General features: G+C 35.3%; 1 long non-coding RNA gene across 1 annotated transcript in view; it reads right to left on the bottom strand.

The window, feature by feature from the left end:
- LOC122233176 overlaps positions 1-14,703 on the bottom strand; it is a 52,356-nt gene that overhangs the window by 209 nt on the left and 37,444 nt on the right. The gene's annotated exons all lie outside the window — the stretch shown is intronic.

The raw sequence follows: 14,703 nt of genomic DNA, 5'->3' as shown, positions 1-14,703 counted from the left end.
TTTTTTTTTTTAATTTAGAAAGTCTTCCAGATCACGTATTATATACTTTCTAAATTCCAACTCTAAATTTTATTCAGTAATGCCCCATCACCAAACCATCTTAGCTATTCCACCTCTGCAATTCACTGCTATTTCAGAGAGATGATAGCTATTTTGATGCTAAAAAGTTATGTCTAAGAATGCTCAATTGTTGTCTAGTCTTCCTGCCCCCAGATTTTTTTTCAAGAGAACCCAAGATTGGAATAAAAAAGATGCATATTCTTACAGGGCTATATAGTGTCACTTCCCACCTGTTCAAACTCTCTCTAGAATTTCAAACAAGTCTTCATACAACATTTGTTTTCTGTGAATGGAATTGTGATTAATCTTCAGTGTATTTGGCTAAGTTGAACATATAGTTAAAGCTTAAGTTAACAGCCCTTTTATCTGTAATGTTCTATTATAGTAATTAATCAGAATAAAATACAAACATAAGAATCATTTGTCTTAAAAGTGCAATTAATATAGTTAAAGTATATGTTAGAACATTTTCCTATTCTACTTTCATGATTAATGTGACCATAAATGCAAAGAAAATGGAGACAGAATTCAGGTCTGAAAGCATTCAAACTGTCCCTCATTAGTTCTAAAGCTACAATCAAATTAACTCATGTGAATAAATTTATTGTATGTATATTTAAATTGCTACAAAGTGAATCACAGTTAAGCTGAACTGGAAACTATTATAGTTGCCTCTCTGAACAGTGACAAGGAAGGTTTTGCTTTGTGATTCTTCATCATTATTTCCTTTCTTTTTTTGAAACAACAATTGAAATGCTCCTATTTAATGTGGAATAGTAAATATTTTGTTATTTTACTAATTAAATTGGTGTTTATTAGGACAGAATGATTTATTGAAATCCAATACAATGGTAGGTCAAATAATGTCTTTTAATGTCAAAGTGGGCTTTTAGTACAGTTCAGTAAATGTTTCAGGAAATTTGACCCATAAATAAATCATCTTCCTCCTATTACTTCTTTCTTTTAAAGAAGACGACAAACCACCATATATTTACTTTTTTCTTATTAAGGCTTATATCATATCTAATGTGTGTGACCTTCTGATTTATCCCAGGCAAGAATAATCACCCTTTTCCTATGACCCTACAGTACTTTGTATATTACATAAACATAATATTATTTCACATATTGTGGTTATTTTATATACTAGTACATTCACATTATGTTATGGTTATTTGGTCAGATGGCTATCTGGATGTGTGTGCCCTGGATTCGGAGAGCAGGGACCAGATTTTAATCATGTGTGTTTTCCCATCATCTATATGTTTAAGGAGAGGGAGGGAGTATGTGAGTAAAAGCTACACTTCAAAGGGAAAAAAATGCCACATCAAGTATTTTTAAGCAAGAGGCTGGACATTTTTCCATCTTGCATCTGAGAAGAAATCAGCCTAAATTAGAATTCACTTCAGATAAAACATTTCAGATAGTCCATTTAAGTTAATTGAACTTCTGTTTATTACATAAAACTGCATCCAAAATGCCAGTGTTTCAGCCACAGGGCCTTTTGGAAGAGTCACAAAATATACTGCAAGGAGCCTCTATGAACTGGGAGAATGAACATAATTGGTCTTTTTTTCAAACTTCAGAGACTCTTTTCTAGACCTATGTAACAGTTGTTAAGCTGCAAATTCTTTTTCTGTTAAGTATTGTACCTAAAGCCCACATTACTAGAAATTTCATGAATTGGAAACTTGGTTAAGATATTAAAACTGTGTTTATTTCTTCCAAATAATAGTTTTATAGATTGGTAATTTCCAATTATTTAAGGGATTTACTTCGTAATTTGACTTTGGTGGTTCTCACTGTCTCTTTCTCCCACCCTTTCTTCTTCCTTTCTTCTGTATTTTCTGTGCCAGACATGAGGCAGATGATAGCAAAACACAGAGAAATTAATTTTAGTTTCATCCCAGTTGGGGAAGATACTGTATGTGGTATGCTGACTCTTAGATGACTGGCAATGATTCCTGACTCAGTATTCATGCCCTTGTGTGATATCTTTCTTTTAAGTGTGTGCTAAACTTACTAACTTGTTTCTGATGAATAGAATGTGGCATATAATGGGATGTCACTTCTGATACTAGATTATTAAAAGGACTATGGCTTCTTCCTTGGGCCTCTTTCTTTTCTTGAATCACTTGTACTGGGGTAAGCAAGTTGCTGTGTTGCGAGAAGCCAATGGAGCAACCCACTGGTACAGTGAAGGACTGAACTCCTCAGTCCAATGGCATGAAAGAAATTGAGGCTTTAACAACAATCATATGAGCGAGCTTGGGAATGGATCTTTCAGCTTCCACCAGGTCTTGAAATGACCGCAGCCCTGGCTGAAAACCTTGACCACAAACTAATAAAAGACCTTAAGCCAGAACCATCAACTGAGCCAATCTTAGGTTCCTGATAAAGACACCACGAGAAAACAGATATTTGTTATTTTAAGCTATTAAGTTCTAGAGCAAATTTGTTGCTCAGAAATAGATCACTCATGTGATAGTAAATGCAAACAATGCCATTATATATATATATATATATATGTGTGTGTGTGTGTGTGTGTGTGTATGTGTTTGTGTATATATATATATATATATATATATATATATATGTATATATATATGTGTGTATATATATATGTGTGTATATGTATATATATATATATATAGTAGTATGCTAAAGTCCTCTACAGAGTAATGCGGGGAAACAAAATAAGTCAGATCTGTTTAGGCTATAGTGATATCAGAAGTCTCTGGGAAAGTGATGTTGGGATGAGAAATACATTATCCCAGAAAAAAGGAGTTGTGCGAGTAAAGATTCTGAGATATGAAACAGTATGACACATCAAGTAAACTGTAAGTATCTTATCCTTTGTGCTATGCCAAAATATAGGATGCAATATGGAGTACACATCTTGTATGCCATACTAGTAAGCTTGAATTTTATCTCGTGGGTCCTCGGATGATACATTGAAAACACAGTTGGTGCCTTTCACCTACCTCATTCATGTGGCCAACACTCTGACCAGGGTCCTCTTCTGTCAAGCCTGCAAGCAACCTCAGGGTGTTTTTCTACACTGTGCTCCAGCCAGCTGTTCTCAATTACTCAATCAGCATTGGAATGAAGCATATGCATATGAATCTTTAAGAGTTGCAATAAACTAGGGGCACCTGGGGAGTTCAGTCCGTTAAGCCTCCAACTTCACTCAGGTCATGACCTAGTGGCTCATGAGTTGGAGCCCCATGTCATGCTCTGTGCTGACAGCTCAGAGCCTGGAGCCTGTTTCAGATTCTGTATCTCCCTCTCTCTCTGCCCCTCCCTGCTCACACTCTGTCTCTGTCTCTCTCTCTCTCTCTCAAAAATAAGTAAACATTAAAAAAAATTAATAACAAAGAGTTGTAACAAACTACTTAAAATTACACACACACACACACACACACACACACACACACACACACACATTGTAGGAAAGCACTATCCCTCCTCTATCAACATGGGGATTACTTACTCAGAGTCCTTCCTGATGGCTTTTGGGAATCAGACATGTATATCTAACTCAATGGGAGCAATCTGTAGATATGTCTAACTTATCCTTGTAGGTGCCTCAGGGGATTGCAAAGGCAGTGATTTAATACATGTTTGTTGAGTAACTGCAAATCTCATTACACGCTGTCTGGGCTATCTTCAATTTCTTGCTTCTACCCCTCTTTTCCTTCACTTCTCAACTTAAATATATGAATTCAGGTCCAAATGAACACCATGGGCAGCATTTTTGATAAGGTTAAGAAACCAACAAAGAACAGACAGAAATGAAAAATTAGAAATATTTTAGTGGTGGTAAGGATAGTAAATAACTGGTTTTGTGTAAAAACTTGACTATTTTCGCCACCAATTTCTACACAAAAGCTAAAGAATTCCTTGGGTTATTGCAAATCTCTAGCATTTCAGGGTTGTCAATTGAAAAGTGGAAGACCTCGGCCTATTGAACCACCCATATAATGTTATCACTTATTCAGAGCTCCGTATTTTTAGTTTGCCACTACATATTAAAAAATGGTTAAGGAGAGGTGGGCTTCATCCACTAAAGAGACCATGATATTTCTTGATGCAACTTTTTTTTTATATGATTCATAAACCAAAGGAATATATCTTTGGAACTAACACATTGCCCTTAGTCTGTAATGGAAAGAAGAGAGGGCTTTATTATTACTATATGACATTTTGGGGTTAACATTTAAATCCCCTCTGAGGTTTTGCGAAGAAAAAAGTCAGGATATGCAATGTGTTCCTAATGCACAGTGCCTTTATGGTATGTTCTGGAAGTTTGCAGAGGCAGAATAATAGCAGAAAACTCTTTATGTCTATCTCATTTTTCTTTAAAGAGATAAAAGTGCTAAGCCAACATTAAAAACTTACTGAGCTGTTAAGATGATTTATTAGAATGGTACCGTTTCCATTTCCCACTGCTATGATACAATTGTCAAAAAAGTATGTAAGTAAACATCGTGCTTTATTTCAACCAAAGTTATTTAATGAGTTAGATAGTTATGGTGAGATAAAGAATCATGTTTTCTCCAGCTACCTGCTTGTATTGCTAGGATTGCCTTTTAATTACAGAATAATAGAACAGAACTAGGATATACTCATAGTTTACTATTTCATGCTATTTTACATTCTCCCTATATGCAGTAGATATTAATTTTAGTATTATACAGTTGAAGGAACACTGAAAAAATCAAATTGGCAAAAGTCATCTCTAAATGGTAGAGGTGGTTTCAAATTAAGACTTGTGATTCTAAGGTTTGTGCTCCTACTGCTATAACCAATGGCAAATACATTTGAGTCCACCATGGCCCTGTTGCAAAGCAGGGTCAAGCTTTATAATAGCCTCACTCCTCTGATTAAATCACCCATTTTTGAGTCAATTGAGGCTGATGACTGAAAACCCCACTGCATTGCCAGGTAGTTGATAAGGTCCAATTGTTTTGATCAGATGACTTTCTCAGCAATTAACCATTCTGATGAACCAGAGAATTGATTAGACATGAAAATGGCCTACTTTTGGAAAATGAAAACACAGTCTAAACCTTATAGTTTCCTTCCTTTATGGAGAAGCAGCTGTTCCGCTTTATCAAGCAGAGGGCTCAGGCAGACAAGATTCCCCCTTCCACCCTTGCTTATTTTTCACATTGTGATTTTCTTAAACACTTTTCTCAAAGATTGCCCAAAGAATCCTCTCAAATATCAGAAACTCTTGCTCCTGATCCTGAGATGAAATATAAAAACCAAATAGATGGCTGTTTTGTTTATTGTTCTGTGAAATTACATTATTAGGAGAGGCATCATTTTAAATGAGGAAGTGATGCATGACTATAACTGGTTTCAACCCGTTACCTTTTTATGATTAAGGAATATTTTGCTGTGTTAAAAAATCCTGGGGAAATGATTGTATATGTTTCATGCTGCTCCTGGCCTGGCTGTACCTAACTGTATTACACACACACACACACACACACACACGCACACACACAGTCAGTGCAAGAGAAACACAGATGTGATATTGTTTGGGGGAGTGGAGAATAAGGTCTAGAATGTATTATCGTGATACTTATCTTGGATTGATTTTACATTCACTTAAGAGTCTGGGGAATGGGATCATGATATGCTTGGCAAGAAGGCAATGTCAGGAAAGAAATTCAAAACCCAGGGTTTAAGAATGAGAGACATGCCTTTGCAAAATCTATCTCTATCACTTATTAGTTGTATGAATTTAAGCAAATGACTTAACCTTTATAAGTAAACAGCTTCAGCTTCTTTGTATTAGAAATGAAAATTATTCCCTCAAAGAGTTATGGTGAAGATTAAGGAGAGAATACATATATCAAATGCAAAGTACATCATGATGCTCCATAAATAAAAATAGCTATGGTGAAGAGACCTTACCCCTTCACACAGGCCGATATAAGAAGGAACATTTGGGGCGCTTGGGTGGCTCAGTCGGTTAAGCGTCCGACTTCGGTTCAGGTCATGATCTCGGGGTCTGTGAGTTCCAGCCCCGCGTCGGGCTCTGTGCTCACAGCTCAGAGCCTAGAGCCTATTTCAGATTCTGCGTCTCCCTTTCTCTCTGACCCTCCCCCGTTCATGCTCTCTGTCTCTCCCTGCCTCAAAAATAAATAAGCATTAAAAAAAATAAAAAATAAAAAAGAAGGAACATTTAATAGCAGGTGGGCTAGGTAACTTGCAAGAAACCCCTCAAGTTTCCCACTATTTACTTCTAGCAGAACCCTGAGAAGAAGGGAGTTCTTAATGAGTTTGTCTTTTCCTCTAGACTATGTCTTTCGTGTCTTAACATTTTTGTATCCTTGTGAGTATATAGTATGGTGTCTGGCATACAGGGAGGATTCCTGTGTGGTTTTTAAATGAAAGAGAAACAGGAAATGAAAAGAATTTTGAAATACAAAACATCTGAGAGATGAAAAACCAGAGTGCAGGTTTTCTAAAACACCGCTTGGGTGCTAAAAGGCCTGGCTCTGTTTACTTATCATAATATGTGGTAGCTAAAAAGACCCCTCACAGATAAAGCTATTCTTGACCTCTCTACCCTCAAGACACGATGTATTTTGACATATCACTGAAAGCCTCAGCTAGTTAATACTGTGTACTGAATGATGGCAAGAAGCAGACCCTAAACTCCCTTTCTGACCTCCTTTGTCCGCAAATAAAGCTCCATTTTGTAGACTTGTCAACCGTGCGATATTGTTCACAAAGCTTTATTCAGTCTTCATTCACCATTTATTAAGGTCCTACTACATGGCACACTCTGTGATAAAACAATAGGCATTCACTCTACGCTTGAGTAATGGGGAACCTCTTCCCTATTTGCTGATCATGATCTATCTCACCACTAAGCCTTTACACATACTCTTTCCCCTCCCATTTATTCTACAAACCTCCCATTAAATGTCCTTGTTTGCAAGAAATTTTCTTGGACCCTTTCATTCCATATGAAGGGTTCTTCCCATTTGATCTCATAGCACTTTACTCTTCATAATATATTTGAGGTAATACAGTGATCATACATATACTACTCAGTTTTCCCAATTAGATAAAATGTCTCTTGACAGTGGAAGCTGTGCTTTTCAAAAAAATTTTGTATCATTAGTCACTCGTAAAGTACCTGTCTTATAGTAAGGGCTCAACAAATGTTTGTATCAAGCAAATGGATGAATCAATGAGATGAAAATTTAATCTCCTTGCCCTCTGAAGGGATACTAACATTGCAGAGAAGCCTAGGTGAGAGCAAGAACAAAATAGGGGAAGAAGGGAGGAAGGGATGAAAAGAAGGAGAGAGAAAAAGAGGATGCCTTTAAAAAGAAAACTACAGTCAAATATAATAAGAGTTCTGATAAAAATCTGAACCTCATGCTATGAGATCATAGAGGAAAGAAGGGAAGAAGTAACATCTGAGCTGGATCTTGACTGTTAAAGAGGGGTTTGGCAGGCAAGTGGTGGTCTGTGTTCTTGTTGCTAATCAAAACAGAAACGATCTAGGCATGAAGTCAAGGAAGAGGCACTGGATGTAACTTCCTTCCTTCCATTCACACACCCTCAGATGGTATCTACTGAGCCTCACCCTTTTGAATGGACCTTAAACCCCCATTTAAGCCCTGTGGTTCTCAGCTTTTCCATCCTTACCTTTTACAAACATGGAAATGGATATAAAAATTATTACAGCATACTGTATGTTTAAAAAAACCTTCTATTGATTCCCTTCAAATTAACACACAACAAAAAAATATAAAACATTGTTTTGAGTTGTTTTTCTAGCAATGGTGGTAGACTTTTGCTATTCCATGCAAAATATTCCCCATCTTTTCCACCTTCTAAACTGATATGGTTGTAAATGTAACTTTTGATTCACTGAACTTACAATGTTATGTAAAAACATCAACAACAATGTTACTTATTTTTCAGATATATGAGTTCAGTCCTGGTATTGCAAGTCCAATGTATATTTCAGATGACAGTATTTTTCAGTAAATGAGGCAGTTACTTATCCCCCAGAAGTACAGAGTAAATCGACTTTATTTCTAGGTTTCAGAAGTGTCACCTACTTGAGTTTTAGTGCCCCTTGTACACTACTGTCATTGGTCATCTGAATTTAATGAACCATTTTGGTCACCTTCCAAAGTTCAATTTTAAAAATTAAGAGCAGGTACTTTGAATTCCTGAACTGATTCCAACTTTTTAGGTTAATTTTCTATCCATCTAGCTAGCTATTTACCCATCCACTGTTTTATGTAAATAAATATTCACATATATCATGTGCTTTAGGAAGCATTGTGTGTCTCTTCTATAGCCATATAAATATAGGCACATTTACTTCAGGGTGGATGTTTTAAGCCTTTTTTTTCAAAAATGTTTATTTTATATTATTGTATTATAGTGTGTGTGTGTGTTGTATGTGTGTGTGTTAATCTTCCATTTGACCTGCATAATGGCAAAAAGAAAAATTTCATTTTGAGTAATACAGTTTCAGAAATACAGTTCAAAGTATCTTAAATGTGCTCAACTTCAAAGCAAATGAGTCTATCTCCTCTGAAGTAAAGCAAATTATAGTATAGATGAATTTAATCATGAAATGAAAATATGGCTAAAGTGGATCTCAAAAAGAAACAGACTGAATAGACATTTCAAAAAGAAATTTATTTGCATTGAACAATAACAACAACAACAAAAACCCATAGTCAGACTCTAAAGAAATTGCTCATTGAAGGAGTTTCCTTTTTGACTTCTTTAGACAGCCTTCATGTTGTGAAAATATATCTGATTATCATAGGTTGTAGGCAGCTGGTGCAATGAATATGAAGACATTACTCCTTGGAGAAGATGTCTTAGCAGATAAGAGCCCTGATTTTATTGTTCTGAATCATTAAATGCAATTTTCCTTTCAGTTTGCTTCTAATTAGAAAAATGGCTACCCCCATCCCAAAAAATGAAAAATAAATAAAAAGGCTATAATGTTGGGTATCAACCATATCAATGGAAATGTTCCAGGTCATGATAAAAGGAAAAAGACCGCAGCATTGCACACTATTGAGAGTATATGCAGTCATTTCTTTCATATAGTAAGCTCTATGTGAGTTTTTTTTTTTCGTTATGAAGATACAGAATATAAAGGCATTTAAGGAAAAGAAACCATGGGAGTTAGAGGAGATGAAATAATATATTAGTTATATATTAATCAAAATCACTAGGGCCACTGCAATGTGCTGGAAAATTTAAAACTAAAAATTCATGGAATACCTACTACACATAAAACATTAAATATGTTATTTTCTCTTCACTGCAGCTCTATAAGGTAGGTATTATTATCCTCATTTTTTTACAGGAAAAAAGGAAAATTTACTCATTTGTCTAAGAACAAAGGCTCAATATTGGTGGGAAGGGTTCTAAAAATGGTCTGTGAGATGCTCGGACCTGACCCCTTAAGTACTACACTCTCATGTAATCCCAGTAGTTATGTGTGGAAACAATTGGCGTGAGTATAGGTAAATATAGTGCCTGATTTTACAGAGAGTGTAAAAAAGAAATCTAGCATGGTTGCAATAACTGGGTGCTAGGTGAAATTATAGTACAAAAATGTAGTAAATAATTTGCTGTTGCATGGATGTACTAAAATGACATGGGGCTATATGTCAGTTATTAATTGCTTTGTGAAATCCTACTCCCAAATATCGTGGCTTAAAAGCAACTACCATTAATTTAGTCCATAATTTTTCTGGGCATTTCTTTTGACTGGGTTCTGCTGGTGTTACTGGGCTTGATCATATATGTTCAAGTTGGTCAGGTGGTGTGTTAAATGGGGCTGACTGGCCCCAGGTGGTATCACTCTTACGTCTAGCAATTGGCTGGCGGTTGGCCCAGGGTCCTTGGTTCTCTTATACCCAGTCTTTTCTCCAGCAGCCTAGCCTATATTTATTCACCTAGTGCACAAAGAAAGGGCTCTTGAGGCCTAGAATTGGGATTTATACAACTTGACCTCTTTCATCTTATTTACAAAAGTTAAGGCGAACATAGTTTCAATGGTGACGCAAGACATTCCTGTTCTTGATGAGAAGAGCTGAAAAATGTTGTCACCCTTTTTGTAATCTGCCATGGCTTATATGGAAGTGATAGTACCAAGTGGCTTAATTTCCTTATAAGTTAGCATGGCATACAATGTGGAAAAGAGGAAAGCAATCAATGGAAATTAGTGGCATGGGTCCATGTAATCAGCCTCAACACCGCTGCCAGAGACCTGGGAAAGACAGCCCCGCTCTGGCCAGGACACTTCATGATGTTTCCATTGAAATCCTAACCTGGAAAATAGAATAGTCGATGCACCTACTTTTTTTTTAAAGTTTTTATTTAAACCTCAGTTAGTTAACATACAGTGTAATAGGATGCACCTGCTTTTGAAATTAACACCTGGAAGACAGGAGGAAGAAAAAAAAGGCAGTATGCTATTTCTGTAAATGAAATCCTAGAACGGAACAAATAATTAAACATTCTAAACTTTTTGCCTCTCTTTTTTTGTTGTTGTTGAATTGATATTAGTCCTCCAAAAGAGATACCTTGTGTTTGTGAAAAACATAGAGCAGAAAATGATTCAAGTATTGCCTAATGCAATTTACTTCATATGTGACAGTTTTATAAATATATATAGTTATTATAAGATTTATTCCTTCAGAATTACCTTGGATAATTTTAAACTATGCCACTAGCCATCCCAGAAATTTTATTTTAAACAGAAGGTCAGCTAATTTAGCAACAGGCAGCATCGTTAATTGATTTGTCAAAGATGCATGGTTTCATGGATTTATTTTTTTTTAATTAATTAAGTTGGATAGTCCATTTCTTTTCCAGTGTCTCAGGAGAACTTGGAAAGCATGGAGTCTGTTCTGACATGCAGAATCTTAGGATATTTTCGTTATCTAGCAAGGTACCCTCCATTACAAGCTCTCTTCAGAAAGGGAAATTTTTACAAAGATTTTATAAATTGCTACATCACCTCCAAATTTTCTCTAAATTCTGCACTTTTCAATAGTCATAATAACCTTTATTCCATAGTATTCAGAAAAACTGGGGCAGAAGAAGAGATATTTGATATTTGCCATGAGAAATCTTAAATTGTAATTTGATGACATACCCCATCAACAACCATAGCATCTTCAACAATTACAGAATCTTTGAAATTTGCTTAGTCTTGCTGGCATTCATACTTCAAAATCTTAAGTCACAAGGGCTTGTTTACCAGATGGGAAACTCTCGTTCCTCTCAGTTTGGCTATAAAATAATGATAAATACAGGGAAAAGATATAAACTCACTATTTTACCTTGTGTAAAAGGTAAAAGGTGTGACTATTTTACCTTGTGTAAACCTATGGATTTGACATGAAGAAAAGGAGGAAAGGAGCAAGAGTAAAGTTTCCTGAATTTTATAGAGTTTACACCTTTGTGTGTGTTTACACCTTTGTATGTGTATGTTTACATCTTTGAATGTGGTTCACATTTCCTTTATAGAGAACAATGATACTAAGGTCCAGTCCTGTGACCTGTAGCCAGAACCACAGTAATCGACATCCTCACCTCACCCATAGCAGTGAATATAAATAATCCCTTTGCTCTGCCTCATTCTGTCTCTCTGGCAAACAGTGACATACATGTGCTAATTAATCAGGAACAATATATACGAAAATATAGTAGAACAGATGAAGCAAGGATTAAGCAAGGATTTATAGTGAGTCAACAAGTTTAAATTGAAATTTGTGTAATCATGAAGGAATGTTCCTATCTTATCTGTTAAATGGTGTTGCTAAATATCAAGAAAATGTCATCTGATGCTTCCTAAAACTGATTTTGTAATTAAGAAGAGGCTTTTTGAGTGGTTCAGTTTAAATAAGAAGTTTAACAGTTTTAACAAGTAAAAGATTACTTCTAGAGTATTTGGCCACTCTCTGATTTATATTTACACATCACCATGTTTGGGTATTTGGGGGATGGAATTTTATTTGGGCAGCCAGATTTTCTTTGTGAGGTTGCAAATATGGTAATATGAGAACTGTAAGAAATTGTATAGAACGCCTGAGTGATAGACTCCCCTATTTGAGGCCAGGCTTTCTTAACTTTTGACTTACTATATCGTTGCCAAATCTGCAAATGTGTCATTTGGTGTTGATTTAATTTTTTTCTTTTATATTCACATTTTTCCACAATAAATTTATTTTATAATATTTTTATATTATATCTGCCAACTTGTATATTGATAGCCAACTTACTTATTACTTTTTATGATCCATCTCTTTTTCATCCCATACTTCAAAAATTTTAAGGGGAATTTAATATATATATTAAATATATATACATATATGTATAATTTGTATATATGTATATAATTTTATTCTCTTATAATATTATTGGCAGTATTGCAAACTTAGTTGCCTTAGAATAGAAATTTAAAAACTGCTAAATTATTTTTGAATATCATTTTTAATTGCTGAATTCCATTTGTTTTTCTTTACTAAACTTGGTCTATTCCAAAATTGTAAAATTGAGAAGTAGTATTTTTTCCCATCCATTTCCACACTGGAATGTGTTCTTAAAGGACGTTGTTCCATTTTAAATTCTGTGATTAGACATAGGATGGTCTAATGGAGTCAGCCTGGCCTATATACAAATCTTGTGTTTTCAAAAACCTAGTTAAAGAGAATAACCACTCTGAATATGTTTCCACATCTAAGAAATAGGAATAATACTAACTATAGAAGTGTATTGCAAAAATAATTTATGCAAAGTGTCTATCACTCAGTAAATACTTAATAAATATGTATTTCTTTGTGTTCCTACTACATAAATTTGAGAGAAAACAAAAAGTCAAGAATAAGTTTTGAAAGTAAGCAAGCACAAAGATCAAATAGTCTTTATATTATTGGCCCTTCAAAAATAAAGATGGGGGAATGCCTGGGTGGCTCAGTCGGTTGAGCATCCGACTTCAGCTCAGGTCATGATCTCACAGTCCGTGAGTTCCAGTCCCACATCGGGCCCTGTGCTGACAGCTCAGAGCCTGGAGCCTGCTTCGGATTCTGTGTCTCCCTCTCTCCCTGCCCCTCCCCTGCTCGTGCTCTGTCTCTCTCACTCTCAAAAGTGAATAAATTAAAAAAAAAAAAAAGATAAAGATGGAATCTCCTCTGTTCGTTTGTTCTGATATCAAAACAATCTATTTGTAAAACTAAAACAAAAAAAGACAGTAAAATAACAATATGAAAACATTAATCCAGTAATCTAGTAAAAGAATAACATATGTGAATCATGCAAATGTTAGAATTAATTAAAATTGGAAAATGACTAGTGTTGATTCATCACACTTATAGATCAAAGCAGAAAAATATATATGAGTATTTTGATTGATACTAAGAATACACTTGTTGAAATGAACAATATTTATTCCAGATTTAAAAAGATAATTCTTTAATTTAAGTCAAAACTTGGGGGGAGGCACCTGGGTGGCTTAGTTGGTTAATTGTCCAACTTTTTATTTCAGCTCAGGTCATGATCTCACAGTTGTGAGTTTGAGCCCCACATGGGGCTCTGCTGTGACAGTGCAGAGTCTGTTTGGGATTCTCTCTTTCCCTCTGTCTCTTCCCCTACCCTGTTCATGTGTGTGCTTGCTTGCTCTCTCTTTCTCTGTCTCTCAAAATAAATAAATAAACTCAAAAAAAAGCAAATAAAAACAGGAAGAAAAAAAAAGAAACAGAGAAACAAAACAGGATACAGACACTTCATTGTAGAGAACACACTGACCATTGTCATAGGATGGTGGGTGGAGGATGGGTTAAATAGGTGGTGGGTATTAAGGAATGCACTTGTTGTGATATGAGCACTGGGCGATGTATGGAAGTGTTGAATCACTATATTGTACACCAGAATCTAATATTACACTGTATGTTAACCAACTGTAATTAAAATAAAAACTTGAATAAATACATACATACATACGTACATAGGTAATTCTTTAACACAACGAAAAAGCCTATTTTAAACCAATATTAAGAATTATATCGAATGATGAAACAGGGCAAACATTTCCTTTTACAATCAAAATTTCCATTATAAACAAGAGGTTATGGACACTAACTTTACATTTATTTATTTATTTATTTATTTATTTATTATTTTTTTAATATAATTTATTGTCAAATTGGCTTACATACAACACCCATTGCTCATCCCAAAAAGTGCCCTCAATGCTCATCACCCACTTTCCCCTGCCCCTACTCACCATCAACCCTTTGTTCCCCATATCTAAGAGTCTCTTGTGGTTTGCTTCCCTCCCTCTGTTTGTAACTTTTTCCCCCTTCCCTTCCCCCGTGGCCTTCTGTTAAGTTTCTCAGGATCCACATATGAGTGAAAACATATGGTGTCTGTCTTTTTCTGCCTGACTTATTTCACTTAGCATATTACTCTCCAGTTCCATTCACGTTGCTACAAATGGCATGGTTTTATTCTTTCTCATTGCCGAGTAGTATTCCATTGTATATATAAACCATATCTTCTTTATACATTCATCAGTTGATGGACATTTAGGCTCTTTCCATAATTTGGCTATTGTTGAAAGCG

This window comes from Panthera tigris, chromosome D4 (assembly GCF_018350195.1).
Source record: "Panthera tigris isolate Pti1 chromosome D4, P.tigris_Pti1_mat1.1, whole genome shotgun sequence".
In the NCBI taxonomy this organism is placed as follows: Eukaryota; Metazoa; Chordata; class Mammalia; order Carnivora; family Felidae; genus Panthera; species Panthera tigris.
Note: the sequence above shows the minus strand (reverse complement) of the source record. Positions and strands in the feature narration are given on the sequence as shown.